The 21,203-nt window shown below is 46.4% G+C and overlaps 1 protein-coding gene across 2 annotated transcripts in view; it reads left to right on the top strand.

Moving 5' to 3' along the window:
* USP43 (ubiquitin specific peptidase 43) overlaps positions 1–21,203 on the top strand; it is a 149,891-nt gene that overhangs the window by 59,448 nt on the left and 69,240 nt on the right. The window lies entirely within an intron of this gene.

Here is a 21,203-nt window from a genome sequence, read left to right on the forward strand (position 1 = left end):
TGTCCTGGATCCCCAGGACAAGTGGTGGGTCATGGTGTGAATCAGTATCCTGGACTAGATAGACCAGTGCTGTGTACTTGCAGGCTATACTTACATTCTTATGTATCTTCACTATCAGTATTGCAATGCTGCCAACATATTGCCTTTCATCACTGGCAGCTAAAAGTCACCTCCTCTGGTTGTTATGGCTCCAGCTTCGACATTAAACCTTATATTGAATATTCACCCCTCTCTGGTGTAGAGAATGGAGGAGGGTGGGTTACAGGCAGACTTGGAAGGCATGGGTTTAGAAGACTGAGTACTCTGCTGGCATCAATATCCCTCTCAGACAACAGGAGGAAGCTTTAGGTAGGTGAAAACCAATTGTTCAGATTGGACACTCCGGAGCTGACTCACTGACTTGCTTGTCCTTTGGCGAGATCTTGCCAGGTGCCCGAAGGATGGATTGCAGCACGGTCAGCGGTGGCAATGGCAGTGCTCCCAAGCATGGCAGCCTTGTGCCGATGGCAGAGACAATCTAGTGGACGGAGTTCTGAAATGGAACTGGCTGTACATTTTCCTGCCCCACCTTAGTTTTGTCCGTGTTCGTTGGTGCATTTAGTTCTCTGGGCTGCCAAAGTTGCAGGGACCTAGCAAGTGTCCTTCTCCCCCATTGTGCAGTTGCATAGTCAGGGGTATGCTGGGTTTCTTAGCTGACAGAGATTGGATATATCATCCATTAAGGGACTCTTTCTCTTTGGCGTCCCTCTGTCCCGACATAACCACATGCAGTGGGAAAGGAGCAAGTCTGGCTCTTGAAGCGTGGTGAAGATGTTTTGCTTTTGTGGTCAGGGCCATTTGTGGCTAAGAATCAGCATGGGGTAGTGGCTAAAGAGTGACGGGCTCTAATCTGGAGAGCCAGGTTTGATTCTCTACTCCTCCACATGCAGCCAGCTGGGTGACCTTGGGCTATTCACAGTTCTCTAAGCTGTTCTTGCTGAACAGAGGTCTCTCAGCCCTTCCTGCCTCACAGAGTATCTGTTGTGGGGAGAGGAAGAGAAAGATATTTGTAAGCTGCTTTGGGACTCCTTTGGGTAGTGAAAAGCAGGGTATAAAAACCAGCTCTTGTCTTCTAATTGTACTGCATCAGACATAAACAAGAAAAAGCATGACACCCTCAGTTTGGATGAGGCTACAAACACTTTCTTTGGCATATGTGCATGTGTGTAGACACACACACACAGAGGCGACATGTGGTTCCAACGTCTGCTGCTTTTGGTCTCTGGCTGTGGGGGAAAGGCTTAGCCTTGAAGTTTGAGGCTCCTGGCAGTGAGGCTGCTCTCTGAGATAAAGTTTTGATGCCTGATGTCTGCCAGAACTTTCAGCTGATCCTCAATGGCTCCACTATGAGTATTGAATAAGGTATTCCCTCACTCCATGTCACAGCAGAGCATATGGGTGGCAGGCAGGGAGCAAGCGAGGTGGACAAGTTCCTATCTCATCAGAAAGGAGGGGGAAGCATGTGCTGATTGGTTTCACATTTCCCAGTATTCTGAGGGCAGTGGGCTTTCTTACCACTTGTGTCCTGCCTTTAAATGAAGGGATCTGAGTTCCCGCAGAACTCTGGCTTTACCAGGACAACCAAATTCCCCATGGGCTGCTAAAAGAGTTCTTCAGCTGCTTTCTCACAGTTGGGAGGCAATTTTAAATGGACTTCTGATTTGCAGTCATGGTCCAGCCTTAGTGCACATGCCCTAACTGCACCTTGTGTTTTGATACCACTGAAGCCTTGGTGGTTACTGGGTTCCAAATCTTACAGTGGCACATGAGTGGGGTCTACATTAGGGGGTGGCCAACTGTGACCCTCCAGATATCCATGAACTGCAATTACCATGAGCCCCTGCATGGAGCTGGAGGGGGTGGTGTGGGAGACCCAGAAATTATAGAATCATAGAATCATAGAGGTGGAAGGGGCCATACAGGCCATCTAGTCCAACCCCCTGCTCTACGCAGGATCAGCCCAAAGCATTCTAAAGCATCCAAGAAAAGTGTGTATCCAACCTTTGCTTGAAGACTGCCAGTGAGGGGGAGCTCACCACCTCCTTAGGCAGCCTATTCCACTGCTGAACTACTCTGACTGTGATTTTTTTTCCTGATATCTAGCCTATATCATTGTACTTGTAGTTTAAAGCCATTACTGCGTGTTCTCTCCTCTGCAGCCAACAGAAACAGCATCCTGCCCTCCTCCAAGTGACAACCTTTTAAATACTTAAAGAGGTCTATCATGTCCCCTCTCAACCTCCTTTTCTCCAGGTTGAACATTCCCAAGTCCCTCAACCTATCTTCATAGGGCTTGGTTCCTTGGCCCCAGATCATCTTCGTTGCTCTCCTTTGTACCCTTTCAATTTTATCTACGTCCTTCTTGAAGTGAGGCCTCCAGAACTGCACACAGTACTCCAGGCGTGGTCTGACCGGTGCCGTATACTATGGGACTATGACATCTTGTGATTTTGATGTGATGCCCCTGTTGATACAGCCCAAAATGGCATTTGCCTTTTTTACCGCTGCATCACACTGCCTGCTCATGTTTAGTTTACAATCCACAAGTTCCCCAAGGTCTCGTTCACACACAGTGTTACCTAGAAGCGTATCCCCCATCCAGTAGGTATGCTTCCATGGGATCCAAAGCCAGAGTCCAACCTCCCAAGTAGCCCTTTTCTCCAGGGAGACTGATCTTTGTTGCCTGAAAATGACCTGCAATTCTAGCAAATCCCCAGGTCCCAACAGGAGATTGGCATCCAGCAACCTCTCTGGGGCACAGTGCCACATAGTTCTCCCCTCCCAAGAAAGCCCTTTCATCTCCAGGAGCCTGGAGATGAGCTGTCATTGCAGAGTCCCCCTAACCCCAAAGAACAATTTGTCCCTGGGGAGCTGATTGACTCCTTTTGGTAGAGACAAGCAGCATATAAGAACAAACTCTTCTTCTTCTAAATATGCAGTTTTCACTCTGAAGGGCAGTTCAGCAAACCCTGACCCTTCCAGTTTGGAATTTTAGCTTGCTTAGTTTTATGTTATAGTCTCTGTTTAATTTAAGTCAAGCACTTGGACCAAAATTAAATGAGACAAGATCTTCCCATTGCTGCAGTAGCCCAGACACAGTGCCAGGCAATTAATTCACATCAACAAGGCATATCATTTAGAATTTGGTAAACACTCAGGAGCAGATTCTAAAAATTCTGAATACAGATTAAGACATTTAGAAATGCTGACATGACTGACCATGTGGTCTGTCTAGAATAAGATTGTAGCAAAATGTTGCAATTTGTCTTTGTATCTAGAAAGGAAGAAGACGACCTGTATTTTTGTATCCTGCTTTTTTACTACCCGATGGAGTCTCAAAGTGGCTTACAATTGTCTAGGTAAGGCCGAGAGAGATCTGAGAGAACTGTGACTAGCCAAAGGACACCCAGCTGGCTGCATGTGGAGTGGGAATGGAGATTCAAACCTGGTTCTCCAGATTAGAGGCCAGTGCTCTTAACCATTATACCACACTGGCTCTAACAAATGACACTTGCTGTGTCTGACAAAGAATAGTGGTCTCCAGCTACATGCAGGTCTATTCAGAGAGACAAGGTGGGGCCTTGTTTGGTGCTTGGCTCACGTGCTGCTGAGAGGCTTTGGGGCAATCTTGCTCTTTCTGTTTCAGTTTGACCCCCACATTTTCCCTCTTAACTTGTCTGTCTTGTTTGTGAAGCCTGTTTGTCCAGTTGGGCATTGATTTGTGTCCATATTGCTTAGGAGGCCCTGGGCTTGCATGGAGAATTACATATGCTTGGATGCTTTGTCCTCCGTTAAGCCCCATTCTCTCAGGGAGAGTTCAGAAACCTCCTAAGTACATGTACTGGCTTGCTGGCTTCTGGTGTTGGGTTACAGCATTTCTATTTTTTTCCAAAGATAACCAGGCCAGAGGAGTAGAACAGAGCAGTAATGCAAAGTTTGAGTCCAGTGGCACCTTTAAAACCAACATTTTTTAAAATTCAAGATATAACCTTTCGTGTGCACAGCACACTTCTTCAGACACTTGCCCTCATGTCTGATGAAGTGTGCAATGGACACAAAAGCTTACAACTTAACTAAAACTTTGTTGATCTTAAAAGTACCACTGGACTCAGACTTTGGCTACTGCTTCAAATAAGCATGGCTACATCTGAATCTAAGACCCATGGAGGTTTCAGAAGTCCAGTGTTGTTCAGTCCAAGGTCAGTCTTCCAGTAACTAATCGAAGCAGTGTCAGTATTGCAGGGTCCTATGTGTTGCGTCTATGCTCAGATGTGTCTCTCAGGAGACTTTATAGCCGCAGGCCCAGCTCAGGAACAGTCCTCTCTTGGCTGCAAGTCTGGGCATGCCTGCACCTGATTTCTCTGCTGGTCGGCTTCTGCCTGTGCTGGGCTGGCTGCACAGGGTTCAGGCTTGGCTGATTCATGACAGTAGATTAGGTGCTTGCACCCACCAGAGTCTTCAGTATATTCCAAATGAGAGAGGAGGAAAAGCAAACACTACTAGCCAAATCTGTCATGGCATAGCCAAGACTGACAGAAGTACTATCCTCTAAGGCCACAAGGCTGTGCTAAGTGTGTTCCTTTGGACATCACGCGCTCCCATTGGATCTTATGTGGGAACAAAGGAAGGTGTCTAGGTTGGGGTCTGGTGTGTAAGGGTTTGAAGAACACCAGCAAGGATTTTGCATCAGGGAAAAAAGGACTGGCAATCTCTTTCCCCCAGTTGCACCTTCTTTTGCAGTGTTTAAAGTGATGCTTGTCATGAAATACCCATCTGTACTCAATTCCTTCCTCAGAGATATATGGCAGGCGACAAAGAGACATTGTGCTGCCACAAGACATGGCAGGGGATTGGATGACACATGTGGCATATTTATCTCCAGAGGTGGACAAGTAAGAAAGGGAAGTTGCAAAATACCCAAGATGCTTCCCCTATATTCTTGATGTGAGCAAGAATGGTTAATATGGATGTGAGAGAAACACAGGATGTCTGTTGTAGGGAGAGGAAGGGAAGGTGATTGTAAGCCACTTTGAGACCCTGTCAGGTAGTGGAAAGTGGGGTGTAAAAACCAACTCTTCTTCAGTCCTCTGTGTGTGTTTATGTGTGAGAGAGACAACAAGAATGCAGTAAGTAGATCTTGGAAGAGTAAAAAGGCTGTTCACCTGAGGATTGTTCTCCCTGCCAGCTGGCTGAGCCAATAACACTTGAGGAGCCAGACTGAAACTGACAGGAGTTAACCAAAAAGGTACCTGCATTAAAGGATGAAATGTCAGACAGGCTTTGGTAGAGTAAGTGGCTTAAAGACTGTGTGTTAAATTTATTCCTTTGCATACGGACTATTGTCGCTTGTAGTTAGAAGACTGAAGCCTTCACACAGGGAGAGAACTGATCTGGGCAATCTTGCCAGATAATATCACTGGTCAATGCGGAAACTGTGGCCTCAAGTGAACTCTCCTGCTGCTGCTGCTGCTGCTGCTGCTGGAAACCTTGCAAGCTCTTTTGAGTTGGCATTCAGTGTCCTCTTTGGAGTACCTGGTCCCTTGTTGCTAACGGGAGTTGGGTGAAGTCATCCCTTCCATCTGTCTGCGTGCTGTATTTCTCACTATTGTTTGTTCTGCCAGTGTTTTTTGCATTGGCTCATGTCACTTATTAAGCAAATGGCCAGTCACTGACTCTGCACACGGCCTGTACTAGCTGGGGGACAGATTCAGCTCTCCAAGGTGCCTCCCCCCTGTTTTAGAGGAGGCCCAGTGGTTGGCTCAACTTTTAGCAATGGGCAACCAGTAATCTTCCACATACGGTGTCCTCATGGGGAATGAGATGAGTACTGCAGCAGTCCACATAGTCTCCATTACACATTCAGATAGCTGTCCATGCACTGTGGTCAGTGGGACAATGTCATTCACTGAAGAAGGGAACTAGATGTGTGCCGGAGATTCACAGTGCAATCTTAAGTGGAGGTACACCTTTCTTAGTCGACTTAAGCCAGTGGACTTAGTAGAGTGTAACTTGGACGGCACTGGTAATTGATTATTTTGCTGTGAGGCCAGCTGGAATGTGTGCTCAGTGCTGCATTTTCACTAACTGATTGGGTCTTGAGTGATTTGCAAGACCACCTGCTGTGTTGTGGCCTAGTTCTCACAGAGGTGGTAAGCTCTGTATTTGGCTGTTCCACTTTAAAATGCAGGTGGGACTATTTTAGAATAAATGTTCTTTCATACAAAAAAAAGAAAAGTTCCCTCCTGCAGAAAACTAGATGTCAGAAAGAAGTTTATAGCCAGTCCCCTTCCTAAAATACCAATATTCTGAGTTTAGTGATTTTTCTTCCCTTGCCAGAGTGTTCAGTCATGTGGGCCAGCCCTTGAAGTCTGAAGTGCTATAACTCAAATACAAGTTCACTTCTCTAGTGAGAACTGTGGCCCATTGCGCATGCACATCTTCAGATTTTCAAAGCAGTAAAATGACTTTGGATTCAGTGCCTTCCTTATACACCATTCTTTCCCCTACAGTGTATTTATTCTGCTGTTACAATTTGAGGGTGGCATCCAAAGTTTAAAAAATATCACACAATTGCCACATCACAGCAGTAGCATCCAACAGGTACCTTCCATTTATATCTCATGGTTAAGGTTTTGCCCATGCATTTTGGCATAAGTTTGTTGAATGAAAGGGAAGGGAAAGGGAACTAAACCTCACACAGCTCCTTTTAAACTTTCCCCCTGTTGTTTAATTTAAAAAAAAAAAATCAGCAATCCATATTGCTTGTATTTAAAAATTAAAAATAAAGAGGGAAACGTGGAGCGTGAATACCAATGAAGGGAAGAGGATGGTGGAAGGTGCAAAGAGGGTGTAACAATCTTGATGTAGGTGGGGGAGTGACCTTTGTGGGATGGCAATAGGGCAGAGGGAAAATCCAAGGGAATCACCTCAGTGTGGGCAGGGAAGTGATCTTTGACGGGTGGAAAAAAGGCGTGGGGGGGGGAATCTAAGAGAATCTGTATGCTTTTGAATTACCTGGTAGCAAAATAATGGGGAAATCAGCACAAAAGCATTCTCAGAAAACCCAGGGAAACAATGAACAGAAAGTGAACTGAGCGCTGAAGTTAGGAAAATTAATGCAGAATGACAAAGAAAACTCAGTGGACATGCACGGTGAAAGCGAGTAAGAACACCTGGTCATAATAGGCCTGGATCTCAGGGTCAAATAGGAGCTCTGTGAGAAGACTCACCTGCTTTAAAAATAAACAACTAATAAGATGCTGTGCCTGTCTTTTTTCTTTATAAACCTAATTGCAGGTTTGAAGGATATGAAAAACATCAGGATGTGCAAGGAAAGGGTTCTTCCTCAGTCTCACCTTTATGATTTTCAAAGCAGTCAGGTTGGACTTCTCATGAGTTAACAAAACAAAACAACCAATGAACAGCAGGAGCTCCCAGGCATGAATCATCCTAATCACATCTACATTGACCCTAAAGCTACATTTGGAGGGCAAACCCAGTTTGTTGCTGGGCTCATGTACAAGTCTCATGCCACCGCTCCCCCCTCAATTATTTCAATCAGTGCAATGAAGGAATTGTGGGTAGAAAGTGATTCTGACTTATCATACCCTATAGCAATTAGGAAAAATTACCACCACCACAACCCTGCACTCATGAGAATTCTAAGCCTAGATTAAACTCTGGCTTAGAGTCTTTGTTAATGCGGAAAAAATAAGCTTTGATTGATTCATGTACCTGCATTTCTACCTTGTAGATAACTAGAGGACTGTCTCAATGGAATTCCTTGTGTACTATGCAAGATGGGAAGAAGGAGAATGCACGCTCATGAGCCCAGCAACAACCTGCACTCGTGCATATTTTGACTAAAGTTTGCTAAGATCAGAATGCTATCTAAGCCTTGGATGCCTGCTCATAAAAGGGGGATAATAGTTCTTTGCACTGTGAACATGCAAAGAAGGAAGAAAAAGATTTTGAAGGACTTTTCCTGTTAAGTGGTGCACAGTGGGGACTGGCATTTCCAGTTAAAAGGTTGTCAGATAACAGTTGTTACAGAAAGACTTTCTCTACCTCAGCTTCTGGAGAGCCACCGTCAGGCACAGACTGGACTGGACAATGCTGAGCTAGATGAGTTAGCAGTCTGTGTAAAGCAGATTCTTGTGTTCAAGTGATTACCTCCCTAAAAGAGGTAGTTTGGTGTAGTGGTTAGGAATGCGGACTTCTAATCTGGCATGCCAGGTTCAGTTCTGCGCTCCCCCACATGCAACCAGCTGGGTGACCTTGGGCTCACCACGGCACTGATAAAACTGTTCTGACCGGGCAGTGATATCAGCGCTCTCTCAGCCTCACCCACCCCACATGGTGTCTATTGTGGAGAGAGGAATGGGAAGGCGACTGTAAGCCACTTTGAGCCTCCTTCGGGTAGGGAAAAGCTGCATATAACTCGTCTTCGTCGTCTTCTTCGTCGTCTTCGTCGTCTTCTTCTTCTTCTTCTTCTACTTCTTCTAAAAGGCTTTCCCAATGTCCCATCACAATCTAGAAACAGAGCCAGAACCTGGATAAGTTCAAGTGGGATGATTTCCTGGGAGCCCATTTCAGACCCAAGTGTAAGGCATTATCAGTTGCCATTGCCATCTGGTAGCCCTTACCTCATGTGGGACAGGGAAGGATATACCTGGGCCTCATCCTGCCTTCTGGAGCCCTTTTCCAGGGGCATTTTTTCCTTCCAGTCTATCCCTGCTGGCTTCACAGCCATCACTGCATGATTGCCGGTTTGCTTGAACTGTGTCCGTGGGTGGAGAAGATGTAAGTGCCGGATGACTTGGCACTCGCTTTGCATGTCTGGCAAAGCAGCTTGCCCAACTGTGCCCACTTGCGGAATAGCCCAGACCAGGGTGTAGTCTGCATGGGGCTTTTTACCCAGTCCCAGTTCGAATTAATCCCTCCTGTCTACACTGAATTCGATTTCCATTTTGATTTTGAGGGCTTTACATTTTCCCTCTGCAACATGTGTGATTGATCCAGAGTGACCCTACCTTTCGCCTGCAATATCCAGAAGTGGATATAAACCTCCATATTTGAAAACCTGGCATCAGTAAGTGTGCAGATTTTTGCCTTTTGTGAATTAACTCCCTTCTCTGTGCCTTGCAGCAAAGCAGTCTTCCCTGATTGGCCAGTGCGTTAGTTCAAAGACTTCCTGGTTCCCAGTTACAAGGTTTGTCTTAAAGTGACTGCGCTCTAGAAACCCTAACTTCTATCAGCAGAGATTTTCTTCTTGGATTTATTCCCCCCTCCTCTGCTGTCTCCAATCCCCCCTTCAAGAAAAGAAAGAGGCTCCTGTTGCACTTTGTTCCCCTCCCCATTCTGTGTTTTCCCAATCAAGCACAGAACACATCCTGTTTCAGTTGGGGTGGGGGGGATAGAGGAAGACCCAAGTTCAAATCAAAATGAATTCAGCAGGATCCACTATGGAAAAAAACAAAGTAAATGCAGGATCAGCCCAGATCTTCACCTCAGCTGTATAACTCTATTGGCTATGCTGCAGCCAAGCTGGGTACCATGTACAACTCACCAAGGCAAGGTCTCCCTCTGTAAGGGGGAGGGGCCCTTTCCAGGGCCTGAGTTCCCAAAGATAGAATCCCATAATAAATAATAATATAAATACATTTTGCTACTGTGGTGGTCATAGAAATGAATGGGGAGGAGCCTGCAAAATTCAGCATGTAATGATTGACATGCATTCCTAATGGGGGAAAGCAAAGCACTCCATGTAAAGTGCTGCAGTTATGGCAAATGTTTTGTTGCAAGCTTGATCATTTTCATTGACAGAAATCCTGCAAGATTACTAACCAAGAGGTCTAAATAGTATGTAAATCATTTTTTTCCTTCGGTCACACACCACCCATCACAATAATGGAAACGTTGTGATTAATGAGTATTTGTTCATCACAAAATGGGCCCAACCAAGGTGTTCTGGGAGTGACTCATGCTGTACTGGGATCTAGTGTAGTGTGTCAGTTGCTTCCCATGGAGTAGAAAAATCACATTAACCCCACACCCACTGTCGGGAGCAGATATAGGAGATGAGAGCCCCCAATCCCCAGCTCCTATTCCCAAACCGCACACACACTTGTGCTGCCTTCCTCCGCTGTGACATTGCAGCCGTCTCCATGGCAACCCATTGTATGGCTTCAGAGGGTGGCTGGCTTGGTGGTAAATAGGCAAACACTGTAGGAGCACATCCATGAGCATTTATTCGAGGAGACTCTGGGAATTCACTACTTCAGCTTCGTATTTCCCCTATTACACAAGGAGCCTCTCCTGGAGAGCAAGCAACTCATGCTAGAGGCTTCCCTCAGCACAGCTTTGTGCCACATGGTATCTCCCACCTCATTTTCTGCTGGTGGAATGATCCAGGAAGGAAATTGAATGGTTCCTGTGTGACAAATGTTGTGTCAGGAAAGTGGTTTGCCTCTCCCCCTCCTTCCCCCCCAAGAGTAATTGAATCAGACTGGGCCAAGTGTCCCATATCTGGGTCTCTGTTTCCTCTCATGAGAGTTACAATCACACAAGAACAGATAGATTTGCATCTGCCCTGTCAAGGCAGTCACTGGCTATGGATTTTCATTAGTGCCATGGGCATTCTTTGATCTGTGTTTATTTTAAAACAGGCCTATTTTGATGCCTTATGATAGCAAAGGTGGGCTTTAAAATGTGTGGCCAATGACTGGTGCAAATTCAGAAATCTGTGAGGGAGGGAAGGTTTGTGTTGTGGATCTGATGAGCTATGGGCAGAGTTGGTCATGGGACAGGGCTTCTATGCTTGTATATCTCCTTGGCCTTTCTCGTAACTAGCAGAGTTGAATAGTAGAATAGAATCATAGAGCTGGAAGGGTCTTTACAGGCCATTTAGTCCAACCCCCTGCTCAATACAGGATCAAACTAAAGCATCCAGGATCTGTCCAACTGCTGACTGAAGACTTGTCAGTGAGGGGGAGCTCACCATCTATGCAGGCAGTTGATTCCACTGCTGAACTACTCTGACTGTGAAATCCCCCCCCCCCCATTATCTAGCTGATATCATTCTCCACATAGTTTAAACCCATTACTGCAGGTCCTATGTTCTGCTGCCAACAGGAACCTTTCCCTGCCCTCCTCTGACAACTTTTCAAACAGCAATCATGTCCCTCTCAACCTTCTCTTCTCCAGGCTGAACATTCCCAAGGCCTCAGCCTTTCTTTATAGGGCTTGGTCCCCAGACCCAAATAATTCTTGTCGCTCTCCTCGGAACCCTCTCAATTTTGTCCATGTCCTTTTTGAAGCGAGGCCTCCAGAACCACACAAAGTACTCCAGGCGGAGTCTGACCCATGCAGTATATAGTGGGACTATGACATCTTGTGATTTTGATGTGATGCCTCTGTTGATATAGCCCAAGATTGCTTTTGCCTTCTTCACCGCTACATCACACTGTCTACTCATATTTAGCTTACAGCCCACAAGTACCCCAGGATCATGTTCACACACTCTGCTACCCAGAAGTGTATCTCCCATCAATTATGCATACTTCTCATTTTTGTGACCCAGATGTAGAACTCTACACGTCTTATTGAATTGTATCTTGTTCTCATTTGCCTACTTTTCCAGTTTGTTCAGCTCTATCTTTTGGAGTGTTTGCTACTCCTCCCAATTTGGTGTTATCTGCAAATTTAATGAGGAGACCCCCCCACGCCCCCTTGGGCAGATCATTGATAAAAATGTTGAAAAGTTCTGGACCAGTACCAAGCCCTGTGGCACTCGACTGCTCTTCTCCCTCCACTCTGATAAAATACCACTGACAACCCCTCTTTGGGTGAGGTTTTCAAGCCAGCTCCCTATACACCTAACCATCCAAAAATCCCACCTTTAGTCCTCCAGTTTATCCATCAGAACATCATGGGGAGCCTTGTCAAAAGCCTTACTGAAATCTAGGTAAACAACATCCACTGCATTTCCATGATTTAATAAGCCTGTCCCTCAGCCAATGAAGGAAACCAGGTTGATCTGGCAAGACCTGTTGGAGACAAATCTGTGCTGACTTCCCTGGATCAATGAATTGTTCTCCAGATGATTGCAGTTCTGCTCCATTATCTTCCCCACAATCGAGATCAGACTCACTGGCCTGTAGTTTCCTGGGTCATCTCTCCTCCGATTTTTGGATTAGTATTGCAGAAGAAAAGCATATATATGCAAATATTTTCAGATATCATAAATGATAGATGACTTAGCTTTTCTTGGTACAGAATTTTGATTTTTATGTGCAGAAGAGGTAGAATGCTATACTGGGTTAGAAGAGGCTGCCCCCCCCCCGTCCCCACCCAACTACATGATACCAGTTGGATATTTGTTCTTTTGAAACTGTGTTGCCTTATTTTACCTAAATTTGTAGGAGTTCTGATTTGCATGAGATTGGAGACTGCGTTAAGATTCTATACAATATCTATAGTCAAAGCTTAGAATTTATTTATTTATTTATGCATTTTGGGGTTTCTTCCTGCCAAGCTGGCCTCCCCTGCACCCGCCAAGCTGATGTATCCCCATAAGGCTCCGTTTCTATTCGGGTCCTTTGAGACAGACATGCTAGGCGTGCAGAACTGCTCTACTCCCCAATTAATTCCTTCCTTATTACTGCTTATTTAAAAAATAGCCACTTTCAGTCTCAGACTGCCAACTTCAGATCTGTGCGTCAAAGCCTCTCTATATGCAAACGATCTATTAATGCACAACACCGCTTCGCTCTGAGCTTGCTGGCTCTGATGTGCCACAAAGAAAAAAAATTGGGGCTTTAGAGGTTGGTTTGGTTTGAATTTTGGATCTGAGCATAAGCAACTAGTTGTTTCCATTAAATACTTAATAGTATTGATGTACAGCTTTGACAACGGACTTTTTCAAAACTTTTTCTGGGTTTGTAATTGGGGGGGGGATCACCATCTTTGCCCTATATTCTGGCTCTATGATTTGTGAACTGCAGTTAAGGCAACTTCAGGCATGTGTCTGTTGAATGGTGCAGTCTTTGTGTGGGATCATGTGAGGACCTACCTGTTTGGAAAGTTGGTTATCCAGTGCTTGATTATACAGAATGTTCAGCTGGCATTGCCTGGGGAGGAAGCTGCTCCCCCTCAGCAACCATATTCCTACGCCTTCAAACTGCATGTGCCCATTTCCACCTCTCCAGCCAGCCAGCTTGTGATGTTGCTGGGCTTCTGAATGGGAAAGGTTTTGCCAGCTGTGGGGTCGGTCTATCACCATGGGATTCCCAGTGGGATGGGGTTTGGCCACTGTGGATTTCTATAAGCATGAATGTCTGGCATATTTGATTCAATAGCAAATGCATGCCCATAAGTGCCAGAGGATAATGCTTAGACTGTACATTCACATAAAAATCTCACCCCAAACTATTGCACCTCACAAACCTCTCCTCAGAGAAGAACAACATAAGGACCAGAAACATGTTTTACTTTAAGGGGAGAGAAAAGGAAAATTGAGGGATACAGTCATTCAAATTCTGTGTTTTGTGTCAGTTTCTGAATGGCAGAGCAGTCTGTTTAATATCAAAGGTTGGGATATGGATGTTTCCTTTCTACCCAAAGCCTTGTGTGGGGAATGGCAGCCCTTTGGATGATTTCACTCCTGGCAATGTGGGACTGCTTGTATAAATATCACATTTGTGTGAGTGGGAGCAAAAAAAAGAAGATAAAAATAGGGCTCAGTAATTCTTTTGAATATTTAAAGAGTTGATTCAGAGATGGTGGCTTAAACATTGGGGAAAGAGATATTTTGCTAGGAAAGCTGTAGTTTTATGTGAAGTGTACTTGGTATGTAATGATTGGTTTTTAAAATGCAGAGTGCTGCGGTTCAAGCCTATTGCAAGTTGTGCCCTCTGACCCAGAAATCCTGCTCCTTAATTGCATGTTTGTAGATGCTGGCTGGTGTTTCCATCTGTGAAAGCAAGGCAGTCTGCATGCTTTCAAATGCCCTTTCTTCTTTCATTATGTCATGTGTAAAGGTTGAGGCCAGACAAACGCGTTCACAAGCTGAATCCAGGTTCCAATTAAACCATGCTGGTAAGGGATGTTTCGTACTAGCAATTATACCACAGACTGGTAATTGCACGTGATGGATCTGAACATTTGGATACCAGGCCAGATTATGTTATTTTTGATATGCATGGTGAGTGACCACTGCAGGCAGATGTATGTCCAAAAGAGTAATTTCAAGGTAAAATGCTTAGCAGAACTTAGATTACAGAAAAAGGTTTTGCAAGACTGCTTTTTTGGTAATACAGTGTGACACATGAATGAGTCAATCCTATATGTTTCTGTGGGGATGCACTTTGTTCCACTATATATTTCTGGTAAGGCCTTGGGGGAGGAGCATGTCTCATGCCACTCAGCGCATAACACCCACTCAGGGCGGGACACCCACTATCCTGCCTCCGAGTGCCTCCTCCTCCAACCAGCTTGCCTGTCTGTCCAGAGGCCAGCCAATTGCCTTCCATCCCCCACTCCTTCCACTTTCCTCTGAGGCTGTAGATCCTTGCTGCATGAGAACTGCCCCTGCCAATGAGTTCCCTAACAACTGCCTGCAGAGAGCCAGTTTGGTGTAGTGGATAGGAGTGCGGACCTAATCTGGCAAGTCTGGTTCGATTCTACGCTCCCCCACATGCAGTCAGCTGGTTGTCCTTGGGCTTGCCACAGCACTGATAAAGCTGTTCTGACCGAGCAGTAATATCAGGGCTCTCTCAGCCTCACCCACCTCACAGGGTGTCTGTTGTGGGGAGAAGAAAGGGAAGGCGAATGTAAGTTGCTTTGAGACTCCTTTGGGTAGAGAAAAGTGGCATATAAGACCCTCCTTCTCCTTCTGGTCCTGGGGGCAGACTGTCCAGAGTTCTTCTACTCAGCCTACCTAATCTAGCGCCTGTTGTATTCCTGAATGCAATGGGCTTGGTCCCTAGTATATGGAAATTAAAGGTCTTTTGCTCTGCATCTAAACCCACCTTAGATTCTCTAGACAATCTCAGTTTAAATGTAGCTGTCTTTAGGGTTAGTTTTTATGGGCTTGAGAAGAGGCTGTGTGGTAGATCATATGCTTTGCCTGTAGGTCTCAGTTGAAGGATCAAGTGATAAGGAATGTGGAAGACCTCTACCTGAGACTGAGAACTCTACCTGAGAGCTAGTCAAAACAGACAGCATTGTACTAGTGGGATCAAGTCTGACTCAGTAGCCCTCTACATGTGACCCATCTGTGCATTGTACCAGTGCAGGGAGGGGGAATCATAGACTTGGAAGGGATCTCCAGGGTCACCTAGTCCAACCCCTGCAAAATGCAGGAACTCACAGCTTACTGCCCTACTCACAGTGACCCCAATTTCATGCCCAAATGATCCTCCCCACCACCAAAAATCTCCAGAATCCAGCCTGGCCTGGAGGAAATTCACTCACCATCTTATACAGTGGAGATAAGCAATTCCCTGGTTATGCAAGGAAGGACCACAAGAGACAAACACTGGCACATCCCTTCCTGCCCACCCACTCACAATTTGCCTGTTCATAAAATCAGCATTTTTGTCAGATGACTATCTAGCCTCTGATTAAAAACTTCCAAAAAAAGGAGAACCTGCCACCTCTCAAGGAAGCCTCTCAAGAAACTCCTTCTGGATGTTTAGCTGAAAATTATTTTGAATTAATTTCAACCCATTAGTTCTGGTCTGACTCTTTGGGGCAACAGGGAACAACTCTGCTCCATCTTCTATCACTGCTCCCCAACCTTTTTCAGGCTGGTAACCAGGGGGGGGGAGGAAGGCGCGGGTGCTAGCGAGCTGGTGCCTACACCCGCACCTCCCCCCCTGTCGCAGCCCAGTTACGAGGCCTCCATGGCCCAGTACTGGACCGTGGCCTGGTGGTTGGGGAACATATATGACAGCCCTTCAAATACTTGAAGATGGTTATCGTATCACCTCTTAGTTGTCTTCTCTCCAGGCTAAACAGACCAAGCTCCCTCAGTCTTTTCTGATACAACTTGGCCTCCAAACCCCTCATCTCTTTGTAGCCCACCTCTGGACATGCTGTAGTTTCTCTACATCTTTCTTCAGTTGTGGTGCCCAAAACAGAACACAGTACTCTGAGTGAGGTCTTACCAGAGCGAAGTAAAGCAGCATTATTACCTCACATGATCTGGACACTATGCTTCTTTTAATACAACCAAAAATCCCATTTGCCTTTTTAGCTGCTGACTCATGCCCAGTGTCTGGTTTACTAAGACCCCCAGATCCTTTTCACATGTACTACTGCCAAGACAATTCTCACCTTTCCTAGAGTTATGGTGCATATATAAGTACCTCATCTATTCCTATGCTGCTCTGCTGGGCTGCACCAGCATGGCTGGGTAGTTGTACCAGAGCAGAGAGCCTGCCAGAGTTCAGTCAGAGGTTGGGAGCCAGGGAAGTCAGAGTTTACTGTACAGCAGAGCAGGAAGTGAGGTCAGTTGTAGCTGAAGTCGAAGAACTGGTACACAATGCTGAAGGTCAAAGAGCCAGAGCATGGACAGAAGACAATTCCAAAGCTTGAAGAGCCGGTGTGTGGGCAGAAGACAATGCCGAAGGTCAAAGAGCAAGAGCGGGGGTGGAAGACAAACCAGAGGACGGAGATCTGGGAAACACAGGAACAGAGCTTCATTGTGGAGAAACAGGCAGGGTAACACACGTGTTGACCCTACAAAGAACCTTGCCAAAAGGGCCTGCACCTGGAGCTAATCCTTGTCAGAAGAAGGAGCTGCAGCTGGACACCATCTACCTTGGCAGTGAGCTACCAATCATTCTGACCTTCTGACAGCTGTCAAGGTAGATCACTTTTGCCTTTGCTGCCGCTCCGGTGAATGGCCAGGGCTTGCAGGGGTCGTGGTCTGCGGCCTTTGGTGCTGCTCCTCCAGGAGAATTCCTGGAAGGACTAAAAGAGGCAGTGGTTTGCCCATTGCTCAAAAAGCCATCTTTGGATCTGTGAGACCCAAACAACTATTGTCCCATCTCACAATTAGGATTTCTGGGAAAGATGCTTGCAAGGCCTGTTGCGGATCAATTGTCAGCATTCCTGGAAGAAGCTTCAGCTTATACCCAGTCAGGTTTCTGGCCTGGCCATGGGGTAGAAACAATGCTAGTTGCCCTGACAGATGACTTCCGTCAACAGTTGGACCGGGGTGGGTAAGTGCTCTTTGTTCTACTAGACCTCTCAGCAGCGTTCAACACAATCAACCACGAGCTTCTAGCTCACTGCCTTGCTGATGCCAGGATACAGGGAACAACCTTTCAATGGCTGATCTGCTTTCTCCAGGATTGCAGAGAGAGGGTAGCAATAGGAGAGAGACCATCAAGCCGCCACTAGCTTGCACGTGGATTCCCTCAGGTAGCAGTTCTTTCTCCAATCCTATTCAACACCTTCATATGCCCTCTTGCTCAACTGGCGTGGAAGTTTGGGCCGGGCTGTCACCAATATGCTGATGACACCCAGCTCTTCCTTCTGATTGATGGCCCCACTGATTCTCCCCCAGAAGCATTAGCCAGCTACCTGGAAGCAGTGATGAGGTGGCTCAAGCAGAGTTGTCTGAAGCTCAGCCCTTCAAAGATAGAGGTCCTATGGCTAGGCAGGAAGGGTCCAAGCGAGGAAGCATACCTACCCAACTTGGACAGAGTGCAGCTATCAGTGACTCACTCTACCAGGAACAATGGGTGTGATCCTCGATGCTTCCCTCTCAATGGAAGCTCAGGTCGTGAGAGTAGTGTGGCTGGCTTTCTGCCACCATTGCTAAGCCATACATGGACCAGAACACCTAGTCATAGTGATCCACATGACGGTCACTTCTAGACTGACTTCTGCAACTTTCTCTACACAGGCCTGCCCTTCACCTTGATCTGGAAACTACAGCTGGTCCAGAGTGCAGGATCCTCACACCATGGAGGTCTCATATTTGGCCCATTCTCTAACAACTTTGCTGGCTACCAGTAAAATTCCAGATCAGACTTAAGGTTTTGGTAATCACTTTTAAGGCCATATACTGTCTGTGCCCAGTGTACCTGAGGTACTGCCTTTCTGCCTATACCCCTCAAAGACCTTTACAACCTGCAACCGGCTGGTGATACCTGGCCCCAAGGAAGCTTGCTTGACCTCAACTGGGGCCAGAGCTTTCTCTGTCCCTGCCCCCACCTGGTGAGATGAGCTCCCAGAGGAGATCTGGGCCCTATTGGAACTAGAACATTTCCACAGGGCCTGCAAAAGGGAGCTCCTCTGCCAGGCATTTGGTTGAGGTTGACCAGAACCAACACCTTCCACTGGGCCCCTGAATCTCCCTCCCATGAAATTCAGTGCCTGAACTGGCCAATCATAGGTCTATCAATATGATACAGTTATGAATTCACTGTTCTCTCTGTTTACTATTGGTCGATTGTTATTTTATTGTTGGTTATGGTTATTGATTTCTCTGTACTATTCCTATTTTTCTGTGTCTCATGTGAACTACCATGAGCCTTAGGTTAGGGTGCTATATAAATGTAATAATATAATTTTTAAAAAGGTAAACTGTATCCACAGTATTTCCCTGATCCAGCAAGGTAGTAACTTTCTCAAAAAAAAGAAAAAAAAAAAAAGAGATAAGATTAGTCTGACATGCCTTGTTCTTGAGAAACGTATGCTGACTCTTAGTAATTACAGCCATCCACTCTAGCTGCTCAAGGACCAGTTGTTTGATGATTTGTTCTAAATGTTGCCAGCTATGAATGTCAAACTGACGGGTCACTAGTTACCTGGATCCTCCTTTTCCCCCTTCTTGAAGATGGGGACAACATTTGCCCACCTCCAATCTTCTGGCACTTCACCTGTTCTCCAAGAATGGTCAAAAATAATGGACAGAGGCTCTGAAATTACATCTGCAAGTTCTTTTAGTACCCTTGGATGCAGTCCATCTGGCTAGAGGATTTTGTTTCACTTCCCCATGTGGGGCAAAATGTCATGATGTCTCCTACCCTTAATTGCAGTATAATAAATTCAGCCAGTTCTCCTCTCCACATTCTGCCGTGGTGTTGCATTTCCCCTTCTCTGGCTCCGAAAAAGGTACTAGTGAGAGCAACGCTCTCTATTAGTCACAGCTCCTCAGTCTGTCAGTCAATGGAGGCAACCAATCAGAAGCCTATGTGTGGCAATGAATATGCATTGCCATGTAAGACAAAGGACAAAAACAAATACAGCAAGGTGAGGGAGGCAGGTTTCCACCCCTGCAACTAGCATCTTTATCTCCAGTTGTCCTACTGCCATCTCAACCCCAAGCTGTCAACCTTCTGTCCCTTCTGCTCCTCTTCCCCCCCCCCCACTGGTCTGTCCGTCTGTCACTCAGCCTTCCCCACTCACCTTGGACTCTTTCTCCACGAGCACTTCTGAAGCGTGGGTGCTGCTTTCCCCGCATATGCTTCCCCACAGAGTCTCACCGCCACTGCCATCACTGCGCGAGCACACACACACACCATGTGGGAATGCATATGTGTGTGCAGGGGAGGTGGTGGTGACAGCAGCAGTAGCGAGGCCTCATGGGGAGTGCATGTGCAGGGGGTGGGGCGAAGGCGGTGGCAGTTACTTAGGATGACTGGAGATGAAGATGGCAGGAAATGGTGAGCAAGCAGAGAGGGTGGGACAGCATTCACAAGACTATAGCACATTTTCTCCTCCATATGTTCTTATCCCTGTTTGCTCACCACTTACCTCTTGCTCGCGCAATAGAGTGTGGTAAATCCAGTTTCCAGGATTTACCACATCATGGTTTAAAAATGGCCGCATCGCAAAACAGCCTCCGAATGTTGTCAATGTCATTTGGAGGGGACTCAATAAGTCAACATCATTAGGGAGCTGTGACACAAATAATTCCTTGTGCGGAAATTGTATAGATGTTTATAGACTACCTCTACAGTTATCCTAGGCCATAATTCCCACCATCACATGAAATGATTTTGCCACGTTGAGCATGATTCCCCTCATAAGAGAAGACTGAGGAGAGGTAGGAATTGAGCAGTTTAGCCCTTGTAGTTTACAATATCACTTTCTTGTCCCGCCAATGGCCTACCATACCCCTATTCTTTTTCTTACTTTGAATATAACTAAAGAACTCTTTTTTGTTGTTGTTAGCATTTCTTGCTAGCCTAAGCTCATACTCAGATTTAGCTTTTCTAACAATCTCCATACATTCATTGCTTATCTTTAACTGCTCCCCTTTAACCACTCCTATTAAATAAAAGGGTAAGGCCACCTGGGGAGGAGTTAGGGCAGACCCTGTCCAGGATAAAAACTCAGAGGGCCCATCTAGGGCCAAGCAGCCAATGGGGAGGCGCGCAAAGCGCCTTCCTATTGGCCCCTCACCAGGACAGACCAAAATTCCATTCAGCCAGCCCAGTCTGGCTGCCAGTCTGCTCCTGACCACCACAGGGAGATGAGGTCAGTAGGGCTGCCGAGAGGGATGAGAACAGAGGCTTGGACAGGCTGTGCCAGCCCTTTTCGCCCCAAGGCTGTCCTAACTGTCATGTCCTACTGTAAATTGCCTCAGAACCCTGACAGAGCTGGCAGGAGGCTGCAGAGTGCTCCCCCTCCCCCCCTTCAGGCCTGCTGTGAAGGTGCCTCTGACAGGCCCTGACTGAGGGGAGGGAGGCCTTTCCAAGAGCAACGCAGGGGAGTCTGAGGGCCTTCCTTTTGAGGGGGGGGACTTTCCCCTTCTTCCAAACATTTGGCTGACAGGAAGGCCACAGAAAAGCCCCTTCTCACTTAAAATACTGCTCTGGCCGGGGGTTAGACACAGCCAAGTCTTTCTTCTTTGCAACTCTCTGCAGATTTGAGGCCACTGCACAGCGTTATTCTGCAGAGGAAACTGGCTCTTTTGTCTCCTGTTTCATCTGCACAACAACCCTGTGCAGTAGGCCTCAAATTTTTCAATTCAACAACAACCTGTGTGGGAAGCCTTAAATGTTTCTTCTCTACCACAACCCTGTCCAAAGTAGCCCTTTCTGCCTGGGGAGATGATCTTTATACTCTGCAAGTGAGCTGTAATTCCAGGAGCTCTCCAGGCCACACCTGTAGATTGGCTACCCCTGGGTTGGAAATATTCC

Source organism: Paroedura picta, chromosome 3 (genome assembly GCF_049243985.1).
Source record: "Paroedura picta isolate Pp20150507F chromosome 3, Ppicta_v3.0, whole genome shotgun sequence".
NCBI classification, from domain to species: domain Eukaryota; kingdom Metazoa; phylum Chordata; class Lepidosauria; order Squamata; family Gekkonidae; genus Paroedura; species Paroedura picta.